General features: G+C 46.0%; 1 protein-coding gene across 1 annotated transcript in view; it reads left to right on the top strand.

The window, feature by feature from the left end:
* Positions 1–15,223: 15,223 nt before the first annotated feature.
* sertad4 (SERTA domain containing 4) overlaps positions 15,224–16,964 on the top strand; it is a 27,004-nt gene continuing 25,263 nt past the window's right edge. The window contains exon 1 of the mRNA XM_017719917.2: positions 15,224–15,564. The gene's annotated coding sequence lies outside the window, so the exon portion shown is untranslated. The remainder of the gene's footprint in view (positions 15,565–16,964) is intronic.

Raw genomic sequence — 16,964 nt, 5'->3', positions numbered from 1 at the left:
CACCACACACTAACACACCACACGGTGTTACTGCAGTGCTGAGAATGATCCACCACCCAAACAGTACTTACTGTGAGGGTCCATGGGGGTCCTGACCACTGAAGAACAGGGTAACAGAGTATCAGAGAAACAGATGGACTACAGTCTGTAACTGTAGAACTACAGAGTGGAGCTGATAGGTGAGGTGGCCATGATGTTCTGCCTGACCTGTGTTTTTAAAGCCTCATGCACCTTCAGGTGATCCAAATAGAGGATAGTGGGGCACAAACTAACACAGGGTACAGGTTTGTGTGGTTAAACGAGTAGAGCTTCTTTTGGTCGTCTGCGTGTGTTTCCATAGCAACGTCTGAGAGCTGACGGCGCTTATATTCACGCTGAGGACTATTCATGTAGCGTAAAAGTGACTTTTTCAACGTCAGTGTTTGTGATTAGTGATCTGTACAGAATTCACTCCGATATTATTGTAATCTCCTCTTGGTGAGTGTCTTATAGCAGCGTGTCGAAGCAGCTCACCGAGAGAGCGAGACAGGCTAACGTACAGCCTCCACACGGGGGGGTTAGTTTAACACACTGCTGCAAGACCCCCAGCCCTCGGAAATTCAGAGAACTATGTACAATACGCCCCCCCCCCGATTTCTCCCCGTCCTTAACGATGCTTCTTCAAGGGTTCTTTAGTAACGACAGTGGTCCACTGTAGAACCGTTTGCATGCTTAAATAGTTCTCCGCGTGGTGAAATGGTTCTTCAGATCGATGGAGAATGTGTTGTATATGGTTCTATATCACACCAAAAAATGGTTCTGCTATTGTTACAATGTCAAGCTTGTAACAATAGAAGAACCCTTTTCAAGAATTTTCTTTATAGAACCACATGCATCACTCTCTCCATCAGTCTGAGGAACTGTTTCACCATGCAAAGAACACTAAGCATACAGATGGTTCTGAGTGTTCATGGTTCTATACAGAACCCTTGTCTTTACCAAAGAACCCTTGGAGAACCCATCTATCAAAGGGTTCTGCTGTTGTTACAATGTCAAGCTACTAAGAACCCTTTTCATGAAGGTTCTATATAGAACTGCACAGTCTGAGGAACCATTTCACCATGCGAAGAACACTAAGCACACAAATGGTTCATTGTCTTCACTAAAGAACCCTTGGAGAACCGTCTTGTGTAAAACGAGCCCCTCAGTCCTGTAAACCTGTGGGTAGGGCTTTGTTTTTGATGTTTGTATAAAATGATTATTAAAATTTTTGGGGGGCGGCAAGGCGGCGCGGTGGGTAGCGCGGTCTCCTCACAGTGAGGAGGGTCTGGGTTCGATTCCCCGGCCGGGCAACCGCGGTGCTCTCTGTGTGGAGTTTGCATGTTCTCCCCGTGTCTGCGTGGGTTCCTCCAGGTTCTCCGGTTTCCTCCCACAGTCCAAAGACATGTAGTCAGGCCAACTGGACGTGGGTGTGAATGTGTCTGTCTGTCTGTCTGCGATGGACTGGCGAACTGTCCAGGGTGTATCCTGCCTTTCGCTCAGTGACCGCTGGGATAGGCTTCAGCTCCCCTTGCAACCCAAAAGGATAAGCGGCTTTGTGTGTGTGTGTGTGTGTGTGTGTGTGTGTGTGTGTGTGTGTGTGTGTGTGCCCTGTTTTCACCCTCCAGTCACACTAAGTGCGACAGTGTTTACGCTGCAGAGCTGCACCGTCGTCATCGCCAGTCGTCCGCAGCCCTTCACTCTGTCCTGGAAGAGAAGAGCGGCTCTGACCGTTGACGCGCGTTTACGTGAAGGTTTTTTCTGACCAGCATCGTCCAAACTCCTCCTCCGTGCGCTTAGAACCGAACCAACACCAGCATAAAGACACCAGACCTTTTAATCTTAGCACAAAGACACAGACGCTCAGCCCGATTTTAACCTCTCCAGCTTTCTCAAGGTGTGTTTGTCCTGTTTTTCTATGTGCGTTACTGTGGACACGGTTCTCTTTCCTGACCGCTCGGTTCCTCTGGCCGTTTTGGCTGTTCTGTCACTTTTTCTTTTCAGACCTTTTTCAGCGAATCGCCTGAACCCGCCGCCCCGGTGGGCGCCTTACTTTCCTCTCCTCAGAAGTGTTTTCTCAGACGTTACAGCGACTTTGTCCCGCCGTATGTACACACACTTCAACACGAGCTGTACGTCTGATCTGTAAATGATGTCGTTCAGTGATTTATGGGAGATGGAGATTTGTATGTGATTGTTTAAAGAGAAACTTCTACTGTTCCACGACGTCTCTGCCTTTTCTTTCCGTCAGAAATGTTCCGTTTATTGGAAGAAGCTTCTAAAATCCTTCCTCTGTTTATTAGTCCTTACAAATGAGTCTGAATTCCGAGGATCCCTGCTGAAAAAGGACCATCAGAGCTGTTGGGAATGAAGCCTGAAGGTTTTGCTTTCTAATGGAAACTGGCTTGATTTATTTATATTTTAGAGATGTTTTTTCTGCTAAATTAACTACAATAATCTACACTTGACTATAAAATACATAAATTAAACAACTAAAGCCAAATAAACATAAAACATGTAATGAAAGTTCCCCAGGAGTCGTGTCACTGGTGTTACCGCGTAACAAAATCTCTTATTTTGAAATAAGTCACGCCGATGACGTCGTTCGACCTCCTTTGACCTGTTTTCTGAGGATCTATGAAGAAAAGCTCATGGTGAGTCCACTGCGTCTCTCAGTTCTCAGAGATTTTCTCATTCAGCTCATGATCTCATATGAAGCTTTTAGCTGACGTCACTGGTGTGACCGACTTTATTCTGAGGTCACTGTGAAAAAATAGAATAGAAATGGATTAAATTCCATATTTTAGTGGACGTTCCCTGATGGACAGCGTGTGGTTTGATGTTCTGTAAAATACATTGATCATTAAAAACGTCTCTGGTGTTTCCTTCATTAAGTGGAACACCGATGATGACCGGTAACACCAGTGACTCCTATGGAGAGACAGGAAAGCGGAATCGGAACGCCTGCTAAACCATCAGAGTCCTTTACACTGTGGTGTCAACCCTAGATGGAACCCCTGGATACCAGCAGGAGCCAGCAGTGACTTTTAATGGTCTCTTTTTTTTCAGCTGGAAAAATACTAAAGTCCACATTTTTATGACATTCATTAAAGATGATTAAAAGCAGTAAGAGTCATACAAGGCAAAGTTACAGTAATTGGTTAATGCTGCCTACAGAGGGTCGTTATAACACATGTATAAGCAAAGAGTAACATTTATAAAGCAAGTAAAAACAAAACATTGCATTAGCTCATATAAAATAACAAATGTCCATCACTTTAGTTTATCTGTGTTATTGACTTTATTAAACAGTCTGTCGTATGACGCAAGCTGTTCATAGATACTCTCATTAAAGAGATTTAAGCACACGAGTCATGTGACTTAATAACGGGTAACACTGCCTACAGAGGGACTTTATAACACATGTATAAGCAAAGAATAACATTTATAAAGCAAATAAAACCGTAAATAACATTGTAAGCATATGAAATGTCTGCCTTTAGTTTGTCTCAGTATAAAACAGCTGAGGTCCTCTTGTACGTGCAGGCATAAACGCTTATGCATGCGTTATGAGGCCTCGATGTAGACGGACGTAAAATAGTGTTTTACCCAAGACCGGTTTTCTGTTTGTGTGGATGAGTCCGCTGAGCTGGTTCAGAGTCAGAGCTGAAACACATTTGGGATTTTTAACAGATCTTGGACTTTGGAGTAAAGTCCTTTAGCTGTGGGTGACCCTAAGCCTTAATTACATTAATTTAATTAAAAGAAACGATTGAACTCTCCAAAACAGTCATAACTCTACCCAACCTTCCCAAATGTTTCAGCCGGGACTGTTTCAGGGACGACTTTAGCCGCTTTGAGCTCAAAAACGCAGCTTTGATCAGCTGTTCACACAGAAATCATCACATTTTTCATTAAAACACTGAAGTTCTGTAACTGAAGAAAATCCGTGTTTCCGTAGTGACGATTCTTAGTGTTCCACACTGATCCTCAGGCTTTGGGACACATTTACTCCAAAACTATGGGATCTAACCGCTCACCATGTGACCATGAGGGACAGGGATGCAGCCTCACCTCATGCTCTACAATGCAGACTAAAGACTACAGACTGAAACCGTTTCAGTAGAGACACGAAAACGTGGGACAGCATTTGGTTCAATAAAGTTTGTTAATTTCAGAGTCTGGGGCAAAAGAAAGGAAAGGATGGTTCTGTAAATACATCAATCTGCGCTCACTGTCCACTTTATCAGCTCCACTGACCGTATAGCTGCTCTCTGTAGTTCTACAGTTACAGACTGTAGTCCATCTGTTTCTCTGATACTCTGTTACCCTGTTCTTCAGTGGTCAGGACCCCCATGGACCCTCAGAGAGCAGGTACTGTTTGGGTGGTGGGTCATTCTCAGCACTGCAGTAACACTGACGTGGTGGTGGTGTGTTAGTGTGTGTTGTGCTGGTACGAGTGGATCAGACACAGCAGTGCTGCTGGAGTTTTTAAACACTGTGTCCACTCACTGTCCACTCTATTAGACACTCCTATCTTGTCGGTCCACCTTTTAGATGTAAAGTCAGAGATGACAGCTCATCTGCTGCTGCACAGTTTGTGTTGGTCATCCTCTAGTCCTTCATCAGTGGTCACAGGACGCTGCCCACAGGGTTTTTAAACTGAGGTGTTTAAAAACTCCAGCAGCACTGCTGTGTCTGATCCACTCGTACCAGCACAACACACACTGACACACCACCACCATGTCAGTGCTGAGAATGACACACCACCCAAACAGTACCTGCTCTACTCTGATAAAGTGGACAATGAGTGTAGAATCGAGGAGGTGGTCAGAACATTACGCCTGGTCGGTGTATTTAACTTACGACACCTGAAAGCTCTGAGTGCTGATGAGTGCTGACATCACAACATGGGGATAAAATGATGTCCTGCTTGATCTTTTATGTGGTCAGTTATAACAAACTAGCAAATAAAGCTTAATCGTTTGTTTTAAACACGGTTTGGACGGAGAGGCTCCTCAGACTTTTCCCTTCTAATCTACTGTGATGCGCTTCGGTCCCACAGCATCCTCGTTACAGTGCCGCTCCAGTGGGCAGCACACCTGAGCCAGGTGCAGCCCTCCGTCTCCAGCTCAGCAGAACCGGTTCACGGTTCCTCATAGTCAGCAGCTTTTCCCCGATCTGGTTCAGTTGTTTGGCGCTTCTGTGAGACGCACTAACAGGATTGATGCTACAGTCGTTCTCCACCGCCGCTCCTTCGTCTGAAGCTCCACAGGTTAGTTTAGTCAGAGAAAAGCTAATGCCGCTAACGGCCGGCTCAATAAATCCTGGTTAAAGGAACAGTTCGGCCAGAAAAAGCCAAGTGAAACTGAACAGCCGCTAATTAGCATTATGCAAATTAACATCCACACTGATTAAAGGAGTTCAGTCAGAAAAGGCTTAGCGCTAAACTTAAACGATTCGGCAGTAAAGACTATGCGAATCTCATTATGCAAATCAAAAGAAATGGTTAATGTTGTTAACAGTAAGTCAAACTGAACAGCCACTAATTTGCATTATGCTAATGACCATGCAAATCTGTCAAAGGAACAGTTTATGCTGAGGAAGATAAAGTCGCTAACAATAATAGAAATTGAAAGGCTGCTAATTAGCATTATGCATTATGTCGTGGGCTGGAGGTCAGGGAACCAGCCTCGTGACCGGAAGATCGCCGGTTCGATCCCCAGAGCCGACAGTCCATGACTGAGCTGTCCTTGAGCAAGACACCTAACCCCCAACTGCTCCCTGGGTGCTGGGGATAGGGCTGCCCACCGCTCTGGGCAAGTGTGCTCACTGCCCCCTTGTGTGTGTGTGAGTGTGTGTGTGTGTGTGTGTGTGTGTGTGTGTGTGTGTGAGTGTATGTGGTGAGTCCCTGCACGGATGGGTTAAATGGGACTAATAAGGGTCACTACATCTGAACTACAGCAGCAGTGGACGCAGACAGCCGCTGATTATTGCCAGTAGATGGCTGCTCACTTCAGCAGGTCTGGCTGAGCTCCTTCCTCTCCTTGAGAGTCAGAGGTTTAGTCAGTGCCTCTGTTAGCCGGCTGTCCGTGTGTTTAGCGTGTAAACAGTTTATGCCAGAAGGTTCATGAAAGTTTAACCAGAGTCCCGGAGGAGGAACGGAGCTGCCGTCAGACGGAGAACGGCCCTGAAACGCTGCAGCACCCAGAGTGCTGATAATTATTTCATACCCAGCATCCCTCACTAAATCATTACTGAGAGAAAGAGGAGGGAGTGAAGGGGGGAGAAGAGAGAGAAAGAGAGAGAGAGAGAAGAGAGAAAGAGAGAAAGGGGGGGAGAAGAGAGAGAGAAGAGAGGGAGAGAGAAAAGGGAGAAGAGAGAAAGGGGGGAGACGAGAGAGAAAACAAGCGTGAGGGAAGAGAGAGAGAAGAGAGAGGAAGCGAGAGTGAGAGGAGAGAGAAAAGAGTAAGAGGAGAGAGAAAGAGAAAAGAGAGATGGAGAGAAAGAGAAGAGAGGAAGAAGGAGAAAAAGATGAGAAAAGAGGAAAATAGAAAGAGAAGAGTGAAAAGAGAGAAGGAAGAGAGGAGAGAGAGAAAGCGAGAGTTAGAGAGAGAGACAGAGCGAAATGTGGTCGATCAGCTGAGACGCGTTTGGTTTCTTTGCCTACAGGAGTCAGACAGTAATCAGATAATGGGGAAACTCCAGGTTTACATGAGTCAGACAGTAATCAGATAATGGGGAAACTCCAGGTCTACACGAGTCAGACAGTAATCAGATAATGAGGAAACTCCAGGTCTACAGGAGTCAGACAGTAATCAGATAATGAGGAAACTCCAGGTCTACAGGAGTCAGACAGTAATCAGATAATGGGGAAACTCCAGGTCTACACGAGTCAGACAGTAATCAGATAACGGGGAAACTCCAGGTCTACAGGAGTCAGACAGTAATCAGATAATGGGGAAACTCCAGGTCTACACGAGTCAGACAGTAATCAGATAACGGGGAAACTCCAGGTCTACAGGAGTCAGACAGTAATCAGATAATGGGGAAACTCCAGGTCTACATGAGTCAGACAGTAATCAGATAATGGGGAAACTCCAGGTTTACATGAGTCAGACAGTAATCAGATAATGGGGAAACTCCAGGTCTACAGGAGTCAGACAGTAATCAGATAATGGGGAAACTCCAGGTCTACATGAGTCAGACAGTAATCAGATAATGGGGAAACTCCAGGTTTACATGAGTCAGACAGTAATCAGATAATGGGGAAACTCCAGGTCTACACGAGTCAGACAGTAATCAGATAATGGGGAAACTCCAGGTCTACACGAGTCAGACAGTAATCAGATAATGGGGAAACTCCAGGTCTACACGAGTCAGACAGTAATCAGATAATGAGGAAACTCCAGGTCTACACGAGTCAGACAGTAATCAGATAATGAGGAAACTCCAGGTCTACACGAGTCAGACAGTAATCAGATAATGAGGAAACTCCAGGTCTACAAGAGTCAGACAGTAATCAGATAATGGGGAAACTCCAGGTCTACACGAGTCAGACAGTAATCAGATAATGGGGAAACTCCAGGTCTACACGAGTCAGACAGTAATCAGATAATGAGGAAACTCCAGGTCTACACGAGTCAGACAGTAATCAGATAATGAGGAAACTCCAGGTCTACAGGAGTCAGACAGTAATCAGATAATGGGGAAACTCCAGGTCTACACGAGTCAGACAGTAATCAGATAATGGGGAAACTCCAGGTCTACACGAGTCAGACATAAATCAGATAATGGGGAAACTCCAGGTCTACAGGAGTCAGACAGTAATCAGATAACGGGGAAACTCCAGGTCTACATGAGTCAGACAGTAATCAGATAATGGGGAAACTCCAGGTCTACACGAGTCAGACAGTAATCAGATAATGGGGAAACTCCAGGTCTACACGAGTCAGACAGTAATCAGATAATGGGGAAACTCCAGGTCTACATGAGTCAGACAGTAATCAGATAATGGGGAAACTCCAGGTTTACATGAGTCAGACAGTAATCAGATAATGGGGAAACTCCAGGTCTACACGAGTCAGACAGTAATCAGATAATGGGGAAACTCCAGGTCTACAGGAGTCAGACAGTAATCAGATAATGAGGAAACTCCAGGTCTACAGGAGTCAGACAGTAATCAGATAATGAGGAAACTCCAGGTCTACAGGAGTCAGACAGTAATCAGATAATGAGGAAACTCCAGGTCTACACGAGTCAGACAGTAATCAGATAATGAGGAAACTCCAGGTCTACACGAGTCAGACAGTAATCAGATAATGAGGAAACTCCAGGTCTACACGAGTCAGACAGTAATCAGATAATGAGGAAACTCCAGGTCTACACGAGTCAGACAGTAATCAGATAATGGGGAAACTCCAGGTCTACACGAGTCAGACAGTAATCAGATAATGGGGAAACTCCAGGTCTACACGAGTCAGACAGTAATCAGATAATGAGGAAACTCCAGGTCTACAAGAGTCAGACAGTAATCAGATAATGGGGAAACTCCAGGTCTACACGAGTCAGACAGTAATCAGATAATGGGGAAACTCCAGGTCTACACGAGTCAGACAGTAATCAGATAATGAGGAAACTCCAGGTCTACACGAGTCAGACAGTAATCAGATAATGAGGAAACTCCAGGTCTACAGGAGTCAGACAGTAATCAGATAACGGGGAAACTCCAGGTCTACATGAGTCAGACAGTAATCAGATAACGGGGAAACTCCAGGTCTACACGAGTCAGACAGTAATCAGATAATGGGGAAACTCCAGGTCTACATGAGTCAGACAGTAATCAGATAATGGGGAAACTCCAGGTTTACATGAGTCAGACAGTAATCAGATAATGGGGAAACTCCAGGTCTACACGAGTCAGACAGTAATCAGATAATGGGGAAACTCCAGGTCTACAGGAGTCAGACAGTAATCAGATAATGAGGAAACTCCAGGTCTACAGGAGTCAGACAGTAATCAGATAATGAGGAAACTCCAGGTCTACAGGAGTCAGACAGTAATCAGATAATGAGGAAACTCCAGGTCTACACGAGTCAGACAGTAATCAGATAATGAGGAAACTCCAGGTCTACACGAGTCAGACAGTAATCAGATAATGAGGAAACTCCAGGTCTACACAAGTCAGACAGTAATCAGATAATGAGGAAACTCCAGGTCTACACGAGTCAGACAGTAATCAGATAATGGGGAAACTCCAGGTCTACACGAGTCAGACAGTAATCAGATAATGGGGAAACTCCAGGTCTACACGAGTCAGACAGTAATCAGATAATGAGGAAACTCCAGGTCTACACGAGTCAGACAGTAATCAGATAATGAGGAAACTCCAGGTCTACACGAGTCAGACAGTAATCAGATAATGAGGAAACTCCAGGTCTACACGAGTCAGACAGTAATCAGATAATGAGGAAACTCCAGGTCTACACGAGTCAGACAGTAATCAGATAATGAGGAAACTCCAGGTCTACACGAGTCAGACAGTAATCAGATAATGAGGAAACTCCAGGTCTACACGAGTCAGACAGTAATCAGATAATGAGGAAACTCCAGGTCTACACGAGTCAGACAGTAATCAGATAATGGGGAAACTCCAGGTCTACACGAGTCAGACAGTAATCAGATAACGGGGAAACTCCAGGTCTACACGAGTCAGACAGTAATCAGATAACGGGGAAACTCCAGGTCTACACGAGTCAGACAGTAATCAGATAACGGGGAAACTCCAGGTCTACACGAGTCAGACAGTAATCAGATAACGGGGAAACTCCAGGTCTACACGAGTCAGACAGTAATCAGATAACGGGGAAACTCCAGGTCTACACGAGTCAGACAGTAATCAGATAACGGGGAAACTCCAGGTCTACACGAGTCAGACAGTAATCAGATAACGGGGAAACTCCAGGTCTACACGAGTCAGACAGTAATCAGATAACGGGGAAACTCCAGGTCTACACGAGTCAGACAGTAATCAGATAACGGGGAAACTCCAGGTCTACACGAGTCAGACAGTAATCAGATAACGGGGAAACTCCAGGTCTACACGAGTCAGACAGTAATCAGATAACGGGGAAACTCCAGGTCTACACGAGTCAGAAAGTAATCAGATAACGGGGAAACTCCAGGTCTACACGAGTCAGAAAGTAATCAGATAACGGGGAAACTCCAGGTCTACACGAGTCAGACAGTAATCAGATAACGGGGAAACTCCAGGTCTACACGAGTCAGACAGTAATCAGATAACGAGGAAACTCCAGGTCTACACGAGTCAGACAGTAATCAGATAACGGGGAAACTCCAGGTCTACACGAGTCAGACAGTAATCAGATAACGGGGAAACTCCAGGTCTACACGAGTCAGACAGTAATCAGATAACGGGGAAACTCCAGGTCTACACGAGTCAGACAGTAATCAGATAACGGGGAAACTCCAGGTCTACACGAGTCAGACAGTAATCAGATAATGAGGAAACTCCAGGTCTACACGTGTCAGACAGTAATCAGATAATGGGGAAACTCCAGGTCTACACGAGTCAGACAGTAATCAGATAATGGGGAAACTCCAGGTCTACACGAGTCAGACAGTAATCAGATAATGGGGAAACTCCAGGTCTACACGAGTCAGACAGTAATCAGATAATGGGGAAACTCCAGGTCTACACGAGTCAGACAGTAATCAGATAATGGGGAAACTCCAGGTCTACACGAGTCAGACAGTAATCAGATAATGGGGAAACTCCAGGTCTACACGAGTCAGACAGTAATCAGATAATGACGAAACTCCAGGTCTACACGAGTCAGACAGTAATCAGATAATGACGAAACTCCAGGTCTACACGAGTCAGACAGTAATCAGATAATGAGGAAACTCCAGGTCTACACGTGTCAGACAGTAATCAGATAATGGGGAAACTCCAGGTCTACACGAGTCAGACAGTAATCAGATAACGGGGAAACTCCAGGTCTACACGAGTCAGACAGTAATCAGATAACGGGGAAACTCCAGGTCTACACGAGTCAGACAGTAATCAGATAACGGGGAAACTCCAGGTCTACACGAGTCAGACAGTAATCAGATAACGGGGAAACTCCAGGTCTACACGAGTCAGACAGTAATCAGATAACGGGGAAACTCCAGGTCTACACGAGTCAGACAGTAATCAGATAACGGGGAAACTCCAGGTCTACACGAATCAGACAGTAATCAGATAACGGGGAAACTCCAGGTCTACACGAGTCAGACAGTAATCAGATAATGAGGAAACTCCAGGTCTACACGTGTCAGACAGTAATCAGATAATGGGGAAACTCCAGGTCTACACGAGTCAGACAGTAATCAGATAATGGGGAAACTCCAGGTCTACACGAGTCAGACAGTAATCAGATAATGGGGAAACTCCAGGTCTACACGAGTCAGACAGTAATCAGATAATGGGGAAACTCCAGGTCTACACGAGTCAGACAGTAATCAGATAATGGGGAAACTCCAGGTCTACACGAGTCAGACAGTAATCAGATAACGAGGAAACTCCAGGTCTACACGAGTCAGACAGTAATCAGATAACGAGGAAACTCCAGGTCTACACGTGTCAAACAGTAATCAGATAACGGGGAAACTCCAGGTCTACACGAGTCAGACAGTAATCAGATAACGGGGAAACTCCAGGTCTACACGAGTCAGACAGTAATCAGATAACGGGGAAACTCCAGGTCTACACGAGTCAGACAGTAATCAGATAACGGGGAAACTCCAGGTCTACACGAGTCAGACAGTAATCAGATAACGGGGAAACTCCAGGTCTACACGAGTCAGACAGTAATCAGATAACGGGGAAACTCCAGGTCTACACGAGTCAGACAGTAATCAGATAACGGGGAAACTCCAGGTCTACACGAGTCAGACAGTAATCAGAAAACGGGGAAACTCCAGGTCTACACGAGTCAGACAGTAATCAGATAACGGGGAAACTCCAGGTCTACACGAGTCAGACAGTAATCAGATAACGGGGAAACTCCAGGTCTACACGAGTCAGACAGTAATCAGATAACGGGGAAACTCCAGGTCTACACGAGTCAGACAGTAATCAGATAACGAGGAAACTCCAGGTCTACACGTGTCAGACAGTAATCAGATAACGGGGAAACTCCAGGTCTACACGAGTCAGACAGTAATCAGATAATGGGGAAACTCCAGGTCTACACGAGTCAGACAGTAATCAGATAATGGGGAAACTCCAGGTCTACACGAGTCAGACAGTAATCAGATAATGGGGAAACTCCAGGTCTACACGAGTCAGACAGTAATCAGATAATGGGGAAACTCCAGGTCTACACGAGTCAGACAGTAATCAGATAATGACGAAACTCCAGGTCTACACGAGTCAGACAGTAATCAGATAATGAGGAAACTCCAGGTCTACACGTGTCAGACAGTAATCAGATAATGGGGAAACTCCAGGTCTACACGAGTCAGACAGTAATCAGATAATGGGGAAACTCCAGGTCTACACGAGTCAGACAGTAATCAGATAATGAGGAAACTCCAGGTCTACATGAGTCAGACAGTAATCAGATTTCTGCTTTACAACCAGCCAATAAACTCACAGAAGAAGACGTGACGTAAACGTGATGTAAAACTCAAACTTCATGCTGCTTCTTTTATTTTAAACATTGAGTCACTTCTAGAAGATGAAGAATGTTTCAGCTGAACAACCTGGAATCAGCCAGAATTGAACCCAACACCACTCGCCAAACTAAACAGGCTGTAAGAAGCTTTACAGACCGGCTGGAACAAAACAACATTAATACTGATCTGGAGAAACTGACCAAACTGAGCTGAACCTGATATTGGGTCAGTTTTACGGCTCAGTCTGATTTGGTCCGACTCTGAAGATCAGACACGTCTGGCGAATGGTGTTGGGTTCATTTCTGGCTGATTCCAGGTTGTTCAGCTGTTCTTCTGTCACAGCTGCCGACTGAAAAGCTGCTCAGTGGTGACGACAGTTTGGGAATTTTAGTGTAAGGAGCTGGAGAACGAACTGCCGGCTGAGCAGCGAGTGGGCGGAGCTCGTTACTCTGACGTAGCTACAAGCTGCTCGTTAAGGAGCTATAATTAGGAGGACGGAGCTGAACATTAAAACATTAAACGCCGCGTTCACGGCCAGTTTATTCATTTCTTACTGTATTTATTTAACTGCTGTATTAAAGCAGTAGAGCACTCGAGGAGGGAGTTATCACCAATAACATCACGGCTGTTATTTCACGATAACGCTCCCTCTCGGGTTCTACTGCTTAAATAGACCGCAAGATCCACTTATAACATTTCTGTGGTTTTATGCATCAAAAACAGTCAGTAATTATTTTTAAATGAGTTTGAACTTGGAGTTAAACTGTGTCTTTAAGCCTGATATGTTTAAATGAGCTCTGCTCTGATTGGTTGCCCTGTATTGTGCCTCATCCAACACAACTTCGGTGTGAATGGGCGGAGCTAAACTACTGTAGGATTCATTTGTTTTGAACTGTTCCTTTAAATCAGTGAGTCTTTGTATCCTTGGTGTCCAGACGTCCTTTACTGCAGTGTGGGATGTGAGTGGACTGTAGTGTCACGGCAGGGCCTAAAGATGGAGCCACAATAACTGACCGTCTTTATTCTATTAGAATCTCCAGGACACACAAACACACACTGAGAGCTCTGTACGCAGAGCTGACCTTCATGTTTAAACAGTAAATACACTGACACGCCAGACCGTCCCTGCTGAAAACGTCCATTAGGACCATTAGGATTAAGACCTGATGGTTCTGCTTTGTATATGGAGACCCGTATGTCACCTTTAGATCCTGTTAGGAGACCATCAAATGCATCTGGAGTCCTTTACACTGTGATATCAACCAATCAGGAAAACACAGAGCACCATTACTGACTACTGGACACCACCAAGAACCAGGAGAACCTTTTAATGGTTTTTCTGATTTTTTTCAGCAGTATACTTCAACTCTTGTGTGGTGCTGATGTGTTTGTTACTCAGTGGTCTGGTGGACCCTCCACATTACTGTTTATTTAAATCAATACATATCAGCTATAATAATTTATGTAAAAATACCAGATGTAGCAGCGTAGGGTTCTACTGTAGCAGCTGTAGCCAGTCAGCAGCCGGTACATATTGTCCACCCACACACACACACACTGACATCAGGCCATGTGGAGAACAAAGTGAAGGACACAGCACCTCCACACTTTTACTCCCCACAGGTTCAGCACTACATGTGTGATATAAATGTGTGGGGGGTGAACAGAGTGAAGCTCTGAAAACGGGTTGTTTTATGTTCTCACAGAATAATATGCTCTGCTGACGTCGCTGAGACCACCTCCTCGTTTCTACGCTCACTGTCCATCTTATCAGCTCCACTGACCGTATAGCTGCACTCTGTAGTTCTACAGTTACAGACTGTAGTCCATCTGTTTCTCTGATACTCTGTTACCCTGTTCTTCAGTGGTCAGGACCCCCATGGACCCTCACAGAGCAGGTACTATTAGGGTGGTGGGTCATTCTCAGCACTGCGGTAACGCTGACGTGGTGGTGATGTGTTAGTGTGTGTTGTGCTGGTCTGAGTGGATCAGACACAGCAGTGCTGCTGGAGATTTTAAACCCCTCAGTGTCGCTGCTGGACTGAGAACAGTCCACCAACCAGAAATATCCAGCCAGCAGCGTCCAGTGGGCAGCGTCCTCTGGGCAGCGTCCTGTGGGCAGCGTCCTGTGACCACTGATGAAGGACTAGAGGATGACCAACACAAACTGTGCAGCAGCAGATGAGCTGTCGTCTCTGACTTTACATCTACAAGGTGGACCGACAAGGTAGGAGTGTCTAATAGAGTGGACAGTGAGTGGACACAGTGTTTAAATACTCCAGTTTTGGTGTTTACCAGGTTTCCCATGTGGTTGTTAGGAGTCTCATTTTCTCTGTAGCCTTTTTTTTAACTTTTGGAAACTCCTGTTGTAATGCTAGGAGTGTGTGTGTGTGTGTGTGTGTGTGTGTGTGTGTGTGTGTGTGTGTGTGTGTGAGAGAGAGAGAGCGAGAGAGAGAGAGAGACAGAGGAGGGGGGGGGCGTAGCAGACGCGAATCAGAGCAGAGGGAGGGACCAGACACACACACACACACACACACACACTCTCAGACTGAGCACTGACTGACCGTCTTTCGCGCGCACCTGAGAAACACAGCGCGCGGGATCACCCCCTCGAGAGCTCCACTCGCACACATTCTCACACAGCGCACGCACAGGCGCGCTCTCACACCCTCGCGCGCATTCACGCGCGGGTTGCATCATCACTCAGCAGGCAGCAAAATGGTCGCGGACGGGGAGATCAAGCCGTGCTCGTTCGCGCGAGGCTGGACTGCGTCGTCACCGTAGGCGCGTGGAAGTGTTTGTGTGCTCGTGCAGGATTTTGTTTACGGCGCTGCAGACAGAACACCTCCCTGCACGTTCCAGGTAAGAGCGCGCGCGACCGCGTGCGTGTATTTCCTTTTTTATTTTATTTTTATTTATATTTATTTATTTGTTTGTTTGTTTATTTATTTATTTAACCTGCTTTTTCATTTCTTTAACGCGCGCGCCTTCAGAGCTGATGCAACACGGGCTTTGTTTTATTATTGTTTGTTTGTTTGTTTGTTTAGATGTGGCGCGTGCCCCTGCCGGGCTAGACTGGTCAGTATTGTTATTTCTGTCCTTCCGCGCGGTCATATTTGGTCCAGCGGGACAGAGCTCGCGCTCTGAAACTGCCCTCGAGACCTGCGCCAGACCCGTAGGGCAAATCAGACCGCGCACGAGCGTGTGTTGGTGGTCATCTGCCCTGGATGTCCAGCGTTTCTCCTGAAATGAAGGTGTTCATAGTGAGTCTGTGCTGCTGTAACAGCCTCGACGCTTCTCGTAAGGCTTCCAGATGTTGAACATTGCTGTGAGGATTTGATGGCGCCTTAGTGAGGTCAGGCGCTGATGTTGGATGGTCAGTTCTGGGTCACTCAAACTCATCCCAAAGGTATTGGATGGAGCTCCATCACTCGAGAGAACGCAGCTCCACTGCTCCACAGCCCAGTGCGGGGGGGGGGGGCTTTATACCCCTCTAGCCCACGCTTGGCATTGGGCATGGAGACCTTAGGCTCACGTGCGGCTGCTCTATTCTATTGGTCTGCGCTTTTCTATGGAGCTTATCCAGGCTGCGAACACCTGTATTCACTAATCAGCTGCTCTTAAAGGGGCAGTCCATCAGTCTGGACCTTCTGAGGGTTAACCTCTGTCTGTGATGTCACGCGCAGTCGGTCAGCACAGGCAGGAGCTTCCCTGTAACTGAAAACAATAGACTGAGCACACCTTATAATAGAGGTCAGTGGGCAGATGTTTTACAGTAGCTGTAAAATGTGGCGTCTGCCTATTTTGGAGCTCTGCTTATGGTAGTTGTTGTGCTTTCTGTTCCATAAACGGTCATAACTCATTTCCACAGGACCGTTTTCCATCTGAACTAACGCACTGTACCTTTAAGGCTGTAACTGAGCTCTCCTCTGATTGGCTGTCCTGTGTTGTGCCACATTCAAAAAGCAGCCTGGGCTAAACCCTCAGCATAACCTAGGCCTGGAGCCTATCCCCTACAAACTGCTGTGCACTCTCAAGCAGATGGTTCTTCTGGGTTCTCAGTAAAGACGATGGTCCTGTGTAGAACCATGAAAACTCAGAGAAGCTTTTACATGCACGTATGCATCCTGTATACGGTTCCATAAAGAAACGTTTTGAAAAGGTTCCGTGTAGCACCAAAAAGGGTTCTTCTGTTGTCACAAGCTTGACATCATAACAATAGCAGAACCTTCTTTGGTGCTGTATAGAACCATATACAACAC

The sequence above is a fragment of the Pygocentrus nattereri genome, chromosome 5 (genome assembly GCF_015220715.1).
Source record: "Pygocentrus nattereri isolate fPygNat1 chromosome 5, fPygNat1.pri, whole genome shotgun sequence".
In the NCBI taxonomy this organism is placed as follows: Eukaryota; Metazoa; Chordata; class Actinopteri; order Characiformes; family Serrasalmidae; genus Pygocentrus; species Pygocentrus nattereri.
This window is presented reverse-complemented; position numbering and strand designations above follow the sequence as displayed.